Below are 15,993 nucleotides of genomic sequence, written 5' to 3' on the forward strand. Positions count from 1 at the left end.
TTAGTCATAGGATGCTTCTTAATATAAAATCTTCTCTCTGACACTTCCTTCTGACCCAGTCCCAATGAATATCAGAACAATATACTGTTAAGAAAAAAGGTGTTGAGATTACTGGGCTGCCTTCCAAGCTGCAGGGCCCGATTTATTTTTTCCTAACTACAAGATAATTATTGCTGGAGATAATAATGGGATTTTTCCATATGTCCTTTAGTTAGGACAGTGATGACCCAATGCTGCCTTTTAATATACTCTGATCTCCTGCCAGCTTACCTCATTCTACCACTTTGCCTTTGGTTTTTATTTTTGTGATTATTCAAATTTCCTATTGCCTAATCAATACCTCATTTGGCCATTGCCATTGTTGACAACACACTTTGACAAAGACTCCTTGAAAAGGGTCCTTTTTGCTTGCAGTGGGCTCATTTAAAGCAAGTTCTTGCTATGTGCATCACTTTGGCAAACAAGGACAAGTTCAAGGAAATTAGAGGCCAAACTTGACAGAGCACTGGGTGCAGCTGCTGGCCCAGCTGTGCAGTGATTCTCAACTGGTCCATTACCTCCAAAACTCAACTATTCAGCACAGCTTCCCTAGTCCAGCACTCCTGTCGGTCTCATATATTTGGCAACAGCTATTATTTCAGAAATGAATGCTCATGTGTATTTATAGCAAATCACATGCCTGCTCTATCAACAATTAAACAGATTAAGATTCAGCAGACATATTCCTCTAATTAGGACAAGATGGAAGACATAGTGTATAGAACGCTGCAGTTTGGTCAAGGTTTATTCTTTCCTAACAAGACTGCCATACTACATTTCATCAGCCCAACATCCAGTCTCTCCAGGGACACCATCTTCCTGGTATAGCATTCACTTCCTGTGTCTGCCCCATGGAATTTTCGGTCAGGGGATTCTATTTGCAACTGGCACTCCAAGCATCCCCCTTTTCCCTCCCTCCAACCACACTATAGGATCAATGGACTGTTTTAAGGATTGTTTTGAAATAGCATGTGGACAGCATCATGTGGTCACTAATTTCATTCAGTTACACCCTTCCCCTGAGCCTCGGTGTATGCTGTATGTTCACACTTAAGTAGTGTCTCCTCTGAACAAAAGCCCGATCACACTGTCTGGGCCATAAATTCCATCTTGCCTCGCTCTTGCCCATGCATTATTTAAGCAATCTTCTCGGTGAGCGGGCATGAGAATTTCCCTCAGAGCAACAATCAGCAGGCGCTTTAAGCCCTGTTCTAACAGAAAATGTAGGATATCTCAGAGAGTTCCACCCATTCATAGTCTCGATAGTGAAATATGATAATCTAATTTGGTAAAAATAAACTGTGAAATCAGAGATTTGAGGCAAAAACTTTAAAGATGCAATTCAGACTAGCAATCAATGCTCATTCAGTTTCTGTACCGTCTCAGCTTTCTCCTTGTGCAGATGCTTAAGTGATGCTAAATTAAATAATTGACAAATTTTTAAAACTGCTGAAAATTACCATCTGTACTTAATTTTGGAATATAAAAAGGTCCATAGAAAACACCCTTTATGATTATTTTGTCTAATAACAGATATGAAACAATACAAACATCCCAGTCATAAAATAGAATGCATTTCTAGCAGGCTGGCTTTACATATTTAAACACAGTTTTTCAAAACAAAAGACCACAGGAGGAGTGAAATGCTGGGTGACAAATATGTTCTTTTTTAAAAAAATGATGGCAAAATAACTGAGTTTTTTATTTAAAATCTACTCCTCTAACCCTTCACTTCCCCGTAAAACAAAACCAAACAACAACAGCAACAACTCACCCACAGGCTTCCTGCAGACAGTTATGACAACCATTACTTTTTTTATATTTCTCTCCTGGATAAACATTGGGCTAAACTGTTCTCTGCTAAGAACTTTATTAGGTTGATATTACATTTATACAAAATGAAGTCTACTACTGTAAATAAACATGCCTGAGGCTTCCCTGAAAACAGAGAGAAGAGAAACAAGCTTCCTGTATATGTGAACACACTGCTAAATACATGGATAAAACAAGCTGAAACTTACACCAGACACTTCTCCCAGGTCCACCACGGCAGGAGCCCTAGGGGTACATTCATGTTCTCCTCTTCTCACTGATGGGACTACTCAGGCACATGGTCAAGTTGCAATCAGCTTCTCCCTTAGTGATGCATGAGAGCTGGACTGATTTATCTTGGCTTTTCTGCAGCATATTAGCACTAATGTTTCTGCGTATGCATCCTACCTTTCTTTAGCCGTAGCCCCGGCTTTATCATTGGTAATCTAAATTAAAGAGCCAGTGAACAGAGCAGGGTTGTTGTCCCCCACCCCTCCCTGTTTTCCATGAAACAATTGCCAGGCAGTCATTCCCGGACAAGGATTCCACTGTTTATTCTACCGAGCCTCCTCTTCAATATTCCATTGAGACTGGAAGTCAGAGTCGCAAAAGGATAGGTCCAGCGAGACTGTCTTAGTTCAAAGGTACATTTATGATTTATGCTCGAAAAACAGTGATGGCCTCAGGAAATACTAGAGAGAGCTGTCATTTACCAGTTTTTCAGCCCAGAATTCAGAATCAACACTATTTATAAAAACAGAGCAACTTGATACTTCACTTACTGCCCAGGGTGCAGTTTATCTTCAGGGGACTCTGAGAAATCTCTTCCTTTTTCCACCAATATTTGTTTTATATATGCATGCTTAAATGTTTATTTTAATGAGGTATATGAGTGCTATGACTTAGCAAGTTACATACAAGAAGCATAAAATGCTATAAAAATTGGGGGAAATCCGTCAAACAAATCATTATTAACCTTGTTGCAACTTGCTATCAACAAACAGCAGCTGAAGCAGGAGCTAAAGGCTGTGTTGAATTGAGGCGCTGTCAATTATTGGCTTTAAAACATGTTTAAAATTTTCTCAACCTCCACAAATGTTTGGGCAGGGAAAATACATCAGAGTATATTTTCATATGAAAGTTTTTAATCTCTTGGAAAACGCTGCTGTCTTAGCACCATCTCAATGCTTTTTAAACACTGATTTACAATGACTACTGAAATAATATTAGGTTTATTTTTTCGTTTTATGTAGCAAAACTTTTAAACAGCTGTTAAGCAACAGAATTTGGTGGATAACAAAGCATAACAAGTTTCATCTCTATTTTTGTGTATTTTGTTAAGGGAATACATGATTGCCTTCATAGTTTGAAACATGTTATTGCATTTAAAATTTTGCTTTTTAAAATTAACAAATTGTAACATACCCATTCTCATGGAGGCATAAAATACAGACTTGTCATTTTTAATAGCCTTTAATATTCCTTTCCCTAATCCTTGACATCTGCATTTCTTCAATTTTTCATTATAAAATAAAATGTCTCATCAGAAATGCAAAATACTCACATTTCAGGTTCTTCCCCAACCTCATTCCCCAAAAAACAGAAAAAGGCAATCTCAAACTTTATGCTTCTCAGCGTTTTTCAAAATTTCAGACAGGTGAAATAACTTGAGAGGACTGGTTAGAGACTATCTAGGATATCAGTTCTTTTTAGATTATATCCCTTGGGTAAACTTTAAAAACATATATTGATTTCTATGCTCTATAACTTGGTTATACTGAACTACTCCACAAACATCCAGAGAAATTATTTTAAAAATTTAAAACTGGCTTGTCACTTGGCTGCTTAAAACTCTGCATAGCTTCCCATTACTGTTAGGATGAAAGCCAAAATCTTTATCATGGCCTTCAATGACTCAGTTTTATTTCACTGGGAAGATAAGCCCACCTTCCCAGAACTGACTGGCTGGCATTCAGAACCATCAATCAATCAAGTATTGAGTCCCTGCTCTTTATGGGCCAGTCACTGGAGTATGGCATCCAAGCACTGGTTTGGGATGCCGAGAGAATCCCAGGAGCCTTCTGCTTTAGTTTGAAAGTACCATACATGAACAAGATTTCACTACTCTACAAATCAGCTTATCAACTATGACAAAATCAATAAGAGCAAGACAGACTTTGAAAATACATCATAAAGATAAAACCAAGGGGTAAGAGGAATAAGATGAAATTAATCATTTGATGAATGTTAATTTAAACTGACTTGGGCTAGAGGAGAAAAAGGGAAACAGTCAAGAAGGAGCAGAAACTCAAAAACAAGAATTGCTCAAGCCTGGTCCTATTGTTAGGCTTTGAAAGTCTATGACTCACGTCAGCTAGTACATTTTTAAAAGTTTACCATTTATTCCATAACCGTGGTTCTGAGTGTTTTCAACAAATAACTCATATAAGTTCATTACATTACTGTAGATAGTACCTTCCTCTAAAAGTTCTTTTTATTTTAATCACTAAAAGAATCACCCAATAAACTTCACCAGTTTCCTTCCTTTTTTTTTTCTTTTGAGACAGGGTCTTGCTCTATCACCCAGGCTGGAGTGCTGCCATGAGATTACGGCTCACTATACCCTCAGACTCCAGGGCTCAAGTGATCATCCCGCCTCAGCCTCCCAAGTACACGCCACCACACCCAGCTAATTTTTGTACTTTTTGTACATATGGGGTTTTGACATGTTTCTCAGGTTGTCTCAAACTTCTGGGCTCAAGTGATCCTCCTGCCTCAGCCTCCCAAAGGGCTGGAATTACGGGCGTGAACCACAGCACCTGGCCTATTTCACAAGTTTCTAAGTAAGACAGCCCAAGCCAACATCACAGGACTCTGAAAATATGGGATTTTTCATTACTAAAGATCTACTTTGCAGTTAACCAAGAGCATCATGATCGTTGAATACACCTTGTGTATAAACTTGTGTCTCAAATAATGTACACACCCAAAGACATATGAAATATCCACTGAATAATGAGGTCTTGGGATGAGTCCGGTATGTAAGGAATTGACACCATAAGGCCCCATAAGTTTCAGAATATTTCCTAGACTTCCTTCCATTATCCTGAAAATTCACACCATTGAAACCTCCCCTTGGAAGAAATCCTAAGACTTGAATTTGCCTCTGTTCAAATCATGGCTCTGCCATTTACCAGCTATATGACCTTGGATAAAGTACTTAGCCTCTGTGTGTGTGCATGTATTTTAAATTCACCTGTAAAGTTGGATAATAGAGTTCTGCTTCTTGTCATGAAAGTAATTCATATCAGACCAGCTCTCCCACAGACAACAATTATAAGTCCTGGATAAAATATTTAAAAACAATAAGAAAATTATCTGAAGGCACTGGAGAGTGACAGAGCAGGCAGAAACTAAAGGTAGGGGGTGGGGGACTGACACTTAGAAGAAGGGCATTTGATAAATTATCCAACTTTTTTTAACTTTTCATCTAAGGGCAAGCCCCTGTCAGTTTCACAGTGTGGCCAGAGTCAGATAAAAGCCTGTAGTCTTCCTGGTTGAGGAACCAGAGGACAGAGTTCAGGAAGATGACAGCAGCTGGAAAACAAAGAGGAAATCCCAGAGAGAAGACACCCACAGAGGGAAAGCCCCAGATTCACTACATGAGATCTGACCAAATCTCTGACTGATCCCAATACTATACACATGTGAAGCAGACCACGAGCTGCCCAGTTAAGAAAGAACTGAACAGAGATGTCTGCTACTGTCTCAGGGAAGACAAAATTGGAATTTGAGTTTTGCCTAGTTAACTGCCTGCAAAAACATAAAGTCAATACTCTATAAAGGCACATGACAGTACTCAAAATCTCTGTAATGTATCACTCACAATGTCCAGAGTACTTTCCAATATTACTACACATTCAAAGACACACAAAAAATATAATCCACAAAAGAAACCAACCGAAAGAGACCAACTCTGAGATAATTCAGATAGTGGAATTAACAGACAAGGACTTTAAAGCAGCTATTATAACTAAATTCTCAAGGGCATAAAAGAAATCTCAGCAGAGAAATATTAGTGTTTAAAAAGTTCCAAGTGAAAATTCTAGAACTAAAAAATACAATATCAAAAAAATTCACTGAATGGACACAACAACAGATTGGAAAAATAATAATAAAATGTGTCAGTGAACTTGAGGATAGAACAATAGGAATTAATGAATCTGAAGAACAGAGAAAACTCTTTTTTTTTTTTTTTTTTGAGACAGAGTTTCACTCTTGTTACCCAGGCTGGAGTGCAATGGTGCGATCTCGGCTCACCGCAACCTCCGCCTCCTGGGTTCAGGCAATTCTCCTGCCTCAGCCTCCCGAGTAGCTGGGATTACAGGCGTGTGCCACCATGCCCAGCTAATTTTTTGTATTTTTAGTAGAGACGGGATTTCACCATGTTGACCAGGATGGTCTCGATCTCTTGACCTCGTGATCCACCCGCCTCGGCCTCCAAAAGTGCTGGGATTACAGGCTTGAGCCACTGCGCCCGGTTGAGAAAACTCTTTTTAATGAAGAAGGCCTTAGGGATCAATGGGATATAATAGCATATGTATAACCGGAATTCCAGAAGCACAAGAAGAGAGAGAATAGACAGAAAACATATTTAAAGAAATAATAACCCTAAATTTCCAAAATTTGGCAAAAAAGGTATAAACTTAAAAATTCAAGATTCTCAGCAAACCCCAAACCAGATAAATAAAAAACAAAACAAAAACCCATGCCAAGGCACATCATATTCATGCTATTAAATTTCAAAGACAAAGAGAGAAGCTTAAAAGCAACCTGGGGAAAACTGGCATATTACCTACAGGAGAAAACTATATTAGTAGTAAATTTCCTTCAGAATTCACAGAGAATAAAAGATAATGCAATGACATTGTTTAAATACCAACAGGAAAACAACACTTGCCAAGCTAGAATTTTATTTGTCAAGCTAGAATTCTATATTCAACAAAATATTCTTCAACATTGGAGGCCAAATGAAGGCATTTTCAGAAAAACAAAACCTAAGATACTTAATCTCCAGCAGACCTGCATTACTTGAAACATTGAAGAAAGCTCTCCAGGATGAAGTTAAAAGTCACCAAGTGGTTAGCCAGATCTATAGGAAGGAAAGAAGATCACTGCAAATGGTAAATATGTGGGGAAATATGAAAAACAGACACTGCACAAATATTACTTTAAAATTTTATGTGTATTATGTATAACCATTGAAATAAAAAATTCTAACACTGTATTTTGGAGGTTATAACATAGATAGGTATAATATCATCAATAACATAAAGGATTGGGGGGGCAGTAAATGGAATTATACCATTTTCAAGTTCAGTATTTTACATGAAACAGTACAATATGAATTCCAAATGGAATGTGAACAGTTAATATATGTGGCAATCCCCAGAGCAACCATTAAAAATTAATGCAAGAGAAACGATTGAAAAGCCAATGCAAAAATTAAAATGGAATTTATGGCAGCCATGAAGGTGCCTACTTCTAGAAGTAAAAGATATTCTTCTAGAAGGCTCTCCCTTCTAGAAGAAACTTGCCAATCAGCTGTGATGAGTGCAGCTAGCTGACAGCATCCAACTGCAGTAATTTTTAGATCTATTGTGAGTGAATCAAAGCTATATTGTTTAAAGTTAGTCAATGATAAGCACGGTAGGGAGGGCCGTCATTTCTGCCCAATGCAAAACTTGTTCACAAGCAATTTTTGCATCAACACTCTCCATCAGGCTTGCAGAGACATTCTGCAAACTGCACCACAATCTGAGGCTCTTTCTCTTTCATCCTCCTTCCTTCTGCCCCTTTCAGGGGTAACAAACTCTCTCTCTCTTTCTCCTCTTTATTTTTTGTTGGCATTGCACCCAGTAAAGCTCTTGAACTTAAAACTCAATCTTGGTATCTGCTTCCTAGGGAACCAAACTAATGTAGAATTCTATTTTAAAAATCTAATTAATTCAAAATAAGGCAAGAAAGGAAGACAGATGAATAAAAAGGCAGATGGAACAACAAAAAATAGCAAAATGGTAAACCTAAATCCAATCATAGAAATAATTACATTAAATGTAAATGGACTAAACACTCCAATTAAAAACAGAAATTTGCAGGATGGATTTTAAAAAAGCAAAATTCATCTATAGGTTCTCTATATCTTTTATATACAAAGAAACAGATAGTTTGAAAATAAAAGCATGGAAAAATAGATACCTTGAAAAGAGAAAGCATAAGAAAGCCACAATAGCTATATTAATATCCTATGAATTAGATTTAAAGGCAATAAAGTATCACCAAAGAGAGGCATTTTATAATGATAAAATGGTAATTCATCTAAAATAAATAAAATAATAAATGCATATGTGCCTCTTAACAAAATGTTATACAGCAAAAAATTGTAAAAAATTATTGAGGAAAAAGAAAATCTACAATCATATTGGAGATTCTAATACTGTTCTCTCAATAATTGTTAGAATAAGACAAAAACAATCAGTGGGGACATATAAGACCTGAACATCACTACCAACTACATTGACCTAATTGACATTTTAAAAATACTACACCCAATAGTGGTACAACGCACATTCTTTTCAAGTGTGCATGATGGATTTACCAAGATAGGAATACCTTGGTAAATACAAAGAAATCTCAGCAGAGGAATCTAAGTTGTTAAAAGGTACAAAGTGAAAATTCTAGTGTGCTATAAATAAGTCTAAACAAATTTCAAAAGACTGACATCCTAAAAAATATGTTTCTGATCACAATTTAATTAAACTAAAAATCAATACCAACAAGATATGTAGGAAAATCAAAATATTTGGAAAGTAACAACACAGTTCTAAAGAACCCATGGGCCAAAGAAGAAATCATAGGGGAAGTACACAATATTTTGAACTGAATGATAATAAAAATGCAACATATCACAATTTGTGGGAAACCAAGCAATGCTTAGAGTAAATTTACAGCTTTAAATACTTCTAGTAGAAAAGAAGAAAGGTACGAAAGCAATGACCCAAGTTTTTATCTTTAGAAGGTAGAAAAAAAGAACAAACTGAAAGTAAATAGAAGGAAGGATTTTTTTAAGTCAGAAATCAATGAAACGGAACACAGAAAACCAACAGAAAATTTTTTAAAAAACCAAAAGTTGGTTCTTTGAAAAGGAGATATGACTGCAAATCCTGACACACTGAAAAGATAAGTAACTATAATAAACAAGTCTATGTCAATAAATTTGAAAACTTATATAAAACAGACAAGTTCCTTCAAGAATACAATTTACCAAAATTGACATGAGATGACATTAAAAATCTTTAATAGCACCATATCTATTAAAGCAATTGGCCGGGAACAGTGGGTCACACCTGTAATCCCAGCACTTTGGGAGGCCAAGGCGGGTACATCACGAGGTCAGGAGTTTGAGACAAGCCTGGCCAGCATGGTGAAACCCTGTCTCTACTAAAAATAAAAAAATAAACCTGGCGTGGTGGCACACACCTGTAATCCCAGCTCCTTGGGAGGCTGAGACAGGAGGATCAGTTGAACCTGGGAGGTGGAGGTTGCAGTGAGCCAAGATCATGCCACTGCATTCCAGCCTGGGCAACAGAGCAAGACTCTGTCTCAAAAAAAAAAAAAAGGCAATTGAAAGTATTATCAAAATCCTCATAAAGAAAACTCCAGTACAAATGGTTTCGTGATATTCTATCAAACATTTAGGATAAAAGTAATATCAATCCTACATGAGTTCTTCAGAAAATGAAGGAGGATGAAACAATTCCCAGCTCATTTTATGAAACTAGCATAATCCTGATATCAAAATCTCACAAAAATACTATAAGAAAAAAATTACAGGTTATTATCTATGAACATAGACACAAACATCCTTAACAACTATTGGCAAATCAAAGCTAGTAATATATATAAATAAAAAGGACAATCATTCTTTTTACATAATAGAGTTTTTACATGACAAGTAGGGTTTATTTCAGGAATGTAACACTATTTTAACATTTAGAAATCAGCCAATGTAATGCACCATATCACTAGAATAAAAGAGAACAATCATGTAGATCTTACTAATACGTTCAGAAACAGCATTCGACAACATTTAATAGCAATGCATGGGTTTTTAAAACCTCTCATCAAATTAAAAATAAAAAGATATTTCTTGAATATATAGTTAAATATAATATTTAATTATGAAATATTGAAAGAGTTTCCCCTAAGATCAATGACAAGGAAATGAGGTCTATTATTACCACTTCTATTCACCCTTGTACTGGTGGTCCTTGCCAGTGCGATAAGGCAGAAAAAATAAGTAAAAGGCATAAAGATCAGAAAGAAAGAAGTAAGAAGTAAGATTCCCATTATTTGCAGATGACACGATTGTTTATATAGAAGAATCACAAGGAAGTTGAGACAGGATAACAATAGTATATAATACTTCTCATATAGTTGTTAGAAGTATTAAATGAGTGTAAATTCAATATGTGTTTAAAACTACCTGATACAAGTAAGCACTACATAAGTGTTAAGTAAAGTTAAAGAAGCCTAATATAAAATCTGAGATGGGTTACATATTGCATCAATTTATTCACAATTCCTCAAAATTAACAATTCATCAAAATAGCTAAAGGAGCCTTAAAAACGTACCCTTAAGGAATAAGGAAGGTTACCTTCACTCTGGGGCTCATGTTATGAAAACATTCAGGGGAAGTAACACTGGGATGCCTAGAATGTGACCAGTCCTCACTGACATTCCTAAAATAGAAAGATGAAGTGTGCTACAACGTGGTGACACTGTCTGCAATTACTGCTTTCATATATGATCTAATATCTCTCTACACTTATACAAACATATCCAGCCATTATTTTTAATGAGCATATACCTTGTTGTGATCTGTAAGTATTCATGGCAAAATATCCATGAAAGACACTGAAGTAAAAAAATCAGTTTGCATAATCATATTTACAGCATAATTCAACTTTCAAAAACTTTTAGTTTCAGGGGTACATGTGCAAGTTTGTTCTGTAGATAAATTGCATGTCTTGGGAGTTTGATGTATATATTTTTTCATCACTCAGGTAATAAGCATGGTACCCGACAGGTACTTTTTAAATCTTTATGTTCTTGCCACCCTCCTACCCTACACCTTTAAGTAGGCCCTGATGTTTATTGTTCCTTTCTTTGTGTCTGTGTGTTCTCATGTTTACCTCCCACTTATAAGTGAGAACACGCAGTGTTTGGTTTTCTGTTCCTGTGTTAGTTCACTTAGGATAATGACCTCCAACTCCCATGTTGCTGCAAAGAACACGATCTCATTCTTTTTTATGTCTTTGTGGTATCCATGGTGCATATGTACCACATTTTCTTTTTTCAGTCTATCATTGATAGGCATTTAAGTTGATTCAATGTCTTTGCTATTGTGAATAGGGCTGTAATGAACATACATGTGCATGTGTGTTTATAGTCACTCAGTACTGACCAAACAGACCTAACAGACAGCTGCAGAACTCTCCACCCCAAAACAAGAGAACATACTTTCTTCTCATCTGCACTTGGCATATACTCTGAAACTGACCACACAATTGGCCTTAAAACAATTCTCAGCAAACTCAAAAAAAAAAAAAACATACTAACCACACTCTTAGACCACAGTGCAATAACAACAGAAATCAATACCAAGAAGATCACTTAACCATACAATTACATGGAAATTAACCTGCTTCTGAGTGAGTTTTGAGTAAACAATGAAATTAAAGCAGAAATCAAGAAACTCTTTGACATTATTGAGAACAAAGATACAACATACCAAAATCTCTAGGACACAGCTAAAGCTGTGTTAGGAGGAAAGTTTATAGTGCCAAACACTCAAAACAAAAAGTTAGAAAGATCTCCAATTAGCAACCTAACACCACACCTTAAAGAACTAGAAAAGCAAGAGTAAACCAACCTCAAAGCTAGCAGAAGACAAGAAATAACCAAAATCAGAGCTGAACTGAATGAAACAGAGACGCAAAAAACCATACAAATGATCACTGAAACCAGAACTTGGTTCTTTGAAAGAATGAATAAGATAGATAGACTGCTAGCTAGACTAATAAGGAAAAAAGAGAGAAGATCCAAATAATTCAATTTTTAAAGCAACAAAAGAAGTGCATATATAATAATTACATTGATGTGTCCATAGAAAACTGTCTGGAAGTACACAGATAAAAGAGGTAATAGTAGACAGTTCTGGCTAGTGGGTGTGAGAAAAATTTTTCTTAACTTTCTATCTTTTGTATATTGTTTGAATTTTAAATAATATTTATCAATATTTTTAAATTTTTAATAAAAAAAATTTAAAACCTAACTAAAGCAAAAAAAAAATCAACATTTAACAGGAGGCTGAGGCAGGAGAATTGCCTGAACCCAGGAGGCGGAGGTTGCGGTGAGCCGAGATCACGCCATTGCACTCCATCCTGGGTAACAAAAGCGAAACTCTGTCTCAAAAAAAAAAAAAAATCAACATTTAAAAGTCACAATTTTTTTCTGAGTCAAATAAGATGAAAAGAATTCTTCCTTTGTTTCCTTGAAACAAAGGTAAAGTTTTATTTTACATCAAGATCATATTAAAAATGCTTTTCCCTTTAAGATTCTTCTCAGCATCCCCATGCCCTCCACTCCAAGTAGGAAATAGAGAGAAGAAAACATGGGTCAGGTCAAATTAAAAGGTCAGTGTATCCTTAGTTACACAGGCTCATCAAAACTGAGAGCATGAAGAGGGCAAAGAGCTTGATTTCCCTGTGGGCCCATCTCCTTAGCTCTAATTCATGCCTTCTGACTGCACCGTGACTCCAGGAACTGGTTTCCCCAACTCCTATGTCTGGATCCATAGACACCAGTAGAGAGGCACATGGATCAAGGACAATCCCATCACCACTGGAAGCACAGCATTTTAGTAAGAATGACCTTAGACAATGTCTACTTCATCTACAGACAAGCAAATTTCAGGTAAGGAAACTGGGGTCCAGAGAAGTGAAGCAACTTGCCCAAGGGCACACAGTCACTAAGTGATCTTAGTGGTCTAAGCAGGTCTCCTGAGCATCAAGATAGTGTCTCTTCCATTATGACTGAGAAAACACAGAAAAGGGCATCTCCTATTTATGTTGGACCAGTGGCTCTGCCTTCAGGTACAAAGACAGTACATTAGGATGCAGGCTCAACAGGCACTGAAGAGAGCAATCTTCCTGCCAATATCATACTGCCCAAATTGCAGTGCAAACATCAAAAACTGGCTCTGTTATTCTTTTACTTTCATTACTGACATTCCATAAAATATACACTTTCTCTACAAACAATTCCTGAGTATAAAAGAGAGAATTTTCCCTATTTGAGATATGCCTTCTGGCCACATCATTTAGAGATGTTTTAGCATGTAACTAACACTAATGAAGGGCTCCTATTAGAATGTTTTCCACATTTTGTTTATAGGCAATAGGAAAGCTGGAGATATTTAAACTAATGCGATTGTTCTATTATGTTCTATCATACTGTTTTTTATAGTGAGAACTATAAATCAGTTTCTAAGGTTTAGGCGGTAAATCAATGATTAGGCTCTGGAATTACATAAAATCAATAAATCAGAGACTGACTGAATCAAATTGTCTGACAAACTTGTCCAGACCACAAAGAAATCCCTCATACCTCTCTGCTGGTAAGAAAGAAAGAAAGAAAGGAAAGAAAGAAAAGAAAGAAAAGAAAAGAAAGAAAGAAAGAAAAAAAGAAAGAAAGAAAGAAAGAACGGAAAGAAAGAAAAAGCTCCCAGAGAACAGTCATTATTCTTACCTATTTATCAATATAAGTTTTCTAAAGCTCTCTGCTATAGATGGCTATTTAATACTACTGATTAATGGCTATAATACTCTCAGAATTATAAAATGGTCACCTTTAGCCAACATCATATTTTTTTCCACTAATTCAGCCTTCTAACTTATTGTAAGCTCCTCTGATGCATTAGAAATATGATTCAATTACATACACCCTTGAGTTTGCTGGAAGGTATCGTGGTACCTGCATTCCTCACAAGAAGCTGAAGTGGGTGTTGAGGAGGCAGGCCCCTTGCTGGTCTCAAAGGCTGCTCACACATGCTATATTCCCACCCCTCCCCCAGACACTTCCTTGCTAATTATTTACCAACACTGAAGCTTTATAAAACTTTGATCTTTTGTGAAAACTCTGTAAGATGATAAAAATCTTCCAGCTGAACAAACAAACTAAGATGGAAAGACCATCCCGTTAGCAAAGACCGTCTCCTTAGCATTTGCCCTGACTCTACCCCAGTGTTTCATTAAAGTGGTATCTTTCAAAATATGCAGATGACACAGTAATACTTTAAACAAACAAACGAATTATGTGAGCCTCTATAGGCAATTTATTCAAGGTGATTAAGAAGGCTAAACCAAACAAATTATCATTTTAAATAGCAAGTAAGTTTTAATTAAACTTGATTTCTATACTAAAAATGAAACTATCAGCTCAACAGAAGGGATCTAGTGTGAATTAAAAGGCAAAGCTTCAAGACGTGGGGGAAAAATGTATACCCTGCCTTTTTTTGATTCACAAGATTAGAACCAGGTGTCACTGCACTATCATTAATCACTGGCTCAGGGAGAAGCGCCCTGTTCGTGAGTTTAGAATTTATAGAATGTGTCTGGGACGTCCCAAGCATGAATACATTGTAAATGGTAAAGATGCTAATCAATAACAGAATCAACTAAAACCCAAGGTAGTTTCTCTCCAACCAGACTCTCAATCTTTGTATACCATTATGAAAAGGGACCCAGCAAACTGCCCACCCCAGAGATGAAGAGTCTTTCTGTAAGGGGTGGGGGGATGTGGAGATCCCCAGGAGAATGTCAACATAGTATGATGACCACCACTTATGAAATAAATGTGTATGATGGACCACATCCATGGGTCCCAATCAATAGCCATGAAAATAAACACGCCCAGAGAATGAGAACGACCACCAGTTGTCCCGAGATGGTCAAGGCTAACACATCATCCTATGAAAGTAGATCACACCTACAGAATAACATAACCTTCAAAATAATCATAGTCTCTTAAAAGTTTCACATAATCTCTGAAACTAAACTATGTCCCTGCCCTTTTAAATATTTTGTCCCAGTAAGGTAATGGGACTCTGATTAGACCCCAGCCACCAGTATTGGCCAACAACACAGCCTTCAAAGAACCACTTACTTTCTTCCCCAAATGAAGCACCTTGCTTGGTTCAGCCTCCCAGGTCTTCTCACTTCCACCTTTAGTGCAGCGTCCACAGGCACACATACGATGCATTCTGTCCCCTTCAGTCCTGGCTTTCTGGTCAGGCAAGATGTCCCAGGGCAGCAACCAAGGAGGAGGCTGAGAGCATAAGCTAGGCAGTGGCAGAACGGAACAGGGAGGGGCCTGAGCAAAGGCTGGGGAAGCCACGCTAAGTCACCACCTTTGGCATCTGGGTACAGTCACCCTACCACACAAGACCATTTTCATATTGTTTCCCTAAATAGTCTGCCCTCAGGGTGACCCTAGGAGCACTATTAAGATATTGTGACAGTGTTAAGAAGTCTGTATCAAGCTTGTGTTCCAAGAAGCAGTGAGAACTTCAGACTGCTGTTATTTTCCCTTTATTTATTTATTTATTTTTTGAGACAGAGTCTCATTCTGTTGCCATGCTCGAATGCAGTGGTGCGATCTTGGCTCACTGCAACCTCTGCCTCCTGGGTTCAAGCCATTCTCCTGCCTCAGCCTCCCGAGTAGCTGGCATTACAGGCGTGCACCACCACACCCAGCTAATTTTTATATTTTTAGTAGAGACAGAGTTTCACCATGTTGGCCAGGATGGTCTCAATCTCTTGACCTTGTGATCTTCCTGCCTTGGCCTTCTAAAGTGCTAGGATTACAGGTGTGAGCCACCGTGCCCAGCCCAGACTGCTGTATTTCTCTTCTGTACCCATGCCTGAAGGGGCAACCCTGAAACTGCTAATTCTGGAACCAGAGAAGGAAGAACACTGTCTCTAGAGCCCAAGAGACCAGAAGAGGCCTGTATGTCCCTA

General features: G+C 37.3%; 1 protein-coding gene across 7 annotated transcripts in view; it reads right to left on the bottom strand.

Moving 5' to 3' along the window:
- Positions 1-15,993, bottom strand: part of RAPGEF4 (Rap guanine nucleotide exchange factor 4) — a 327,935-nt gene that overhangs the window by 197,017 nt on the left and 114,925 nt on the right. For 2 of the 7 annotated variants that reach the window (XM_002749340.6, XM_078327386.1), the window contains exon 1: positions 2,061-2,200. The exons of the other annotated variants lie outside the window; for them this stretch is intronic. The gene's annotated coding sequence lies outside the window, so the exon portion shown is untranslated. Of the gene's footprint in view, positions 1-2,060; positions 2,201-15,993 lie in introns of those variants that run through there. 7 annotated transcript variants of the gene reach the window in all.

The sequence above is a fragment of the Callithrix jacchus genome, chromosome 6 (assembly GCF_049354715.1).
Source record: "Callithrix jacchus isolate 240 chromosome 6, calJac240_pri, whole genome shotgun sequence".
NCBI classification, from domain to species: Eukaryota; Metazoa; Chordata; class Mammalia; order Primates; family Cebidae; genus Callithrix; species Callithrix jacchus.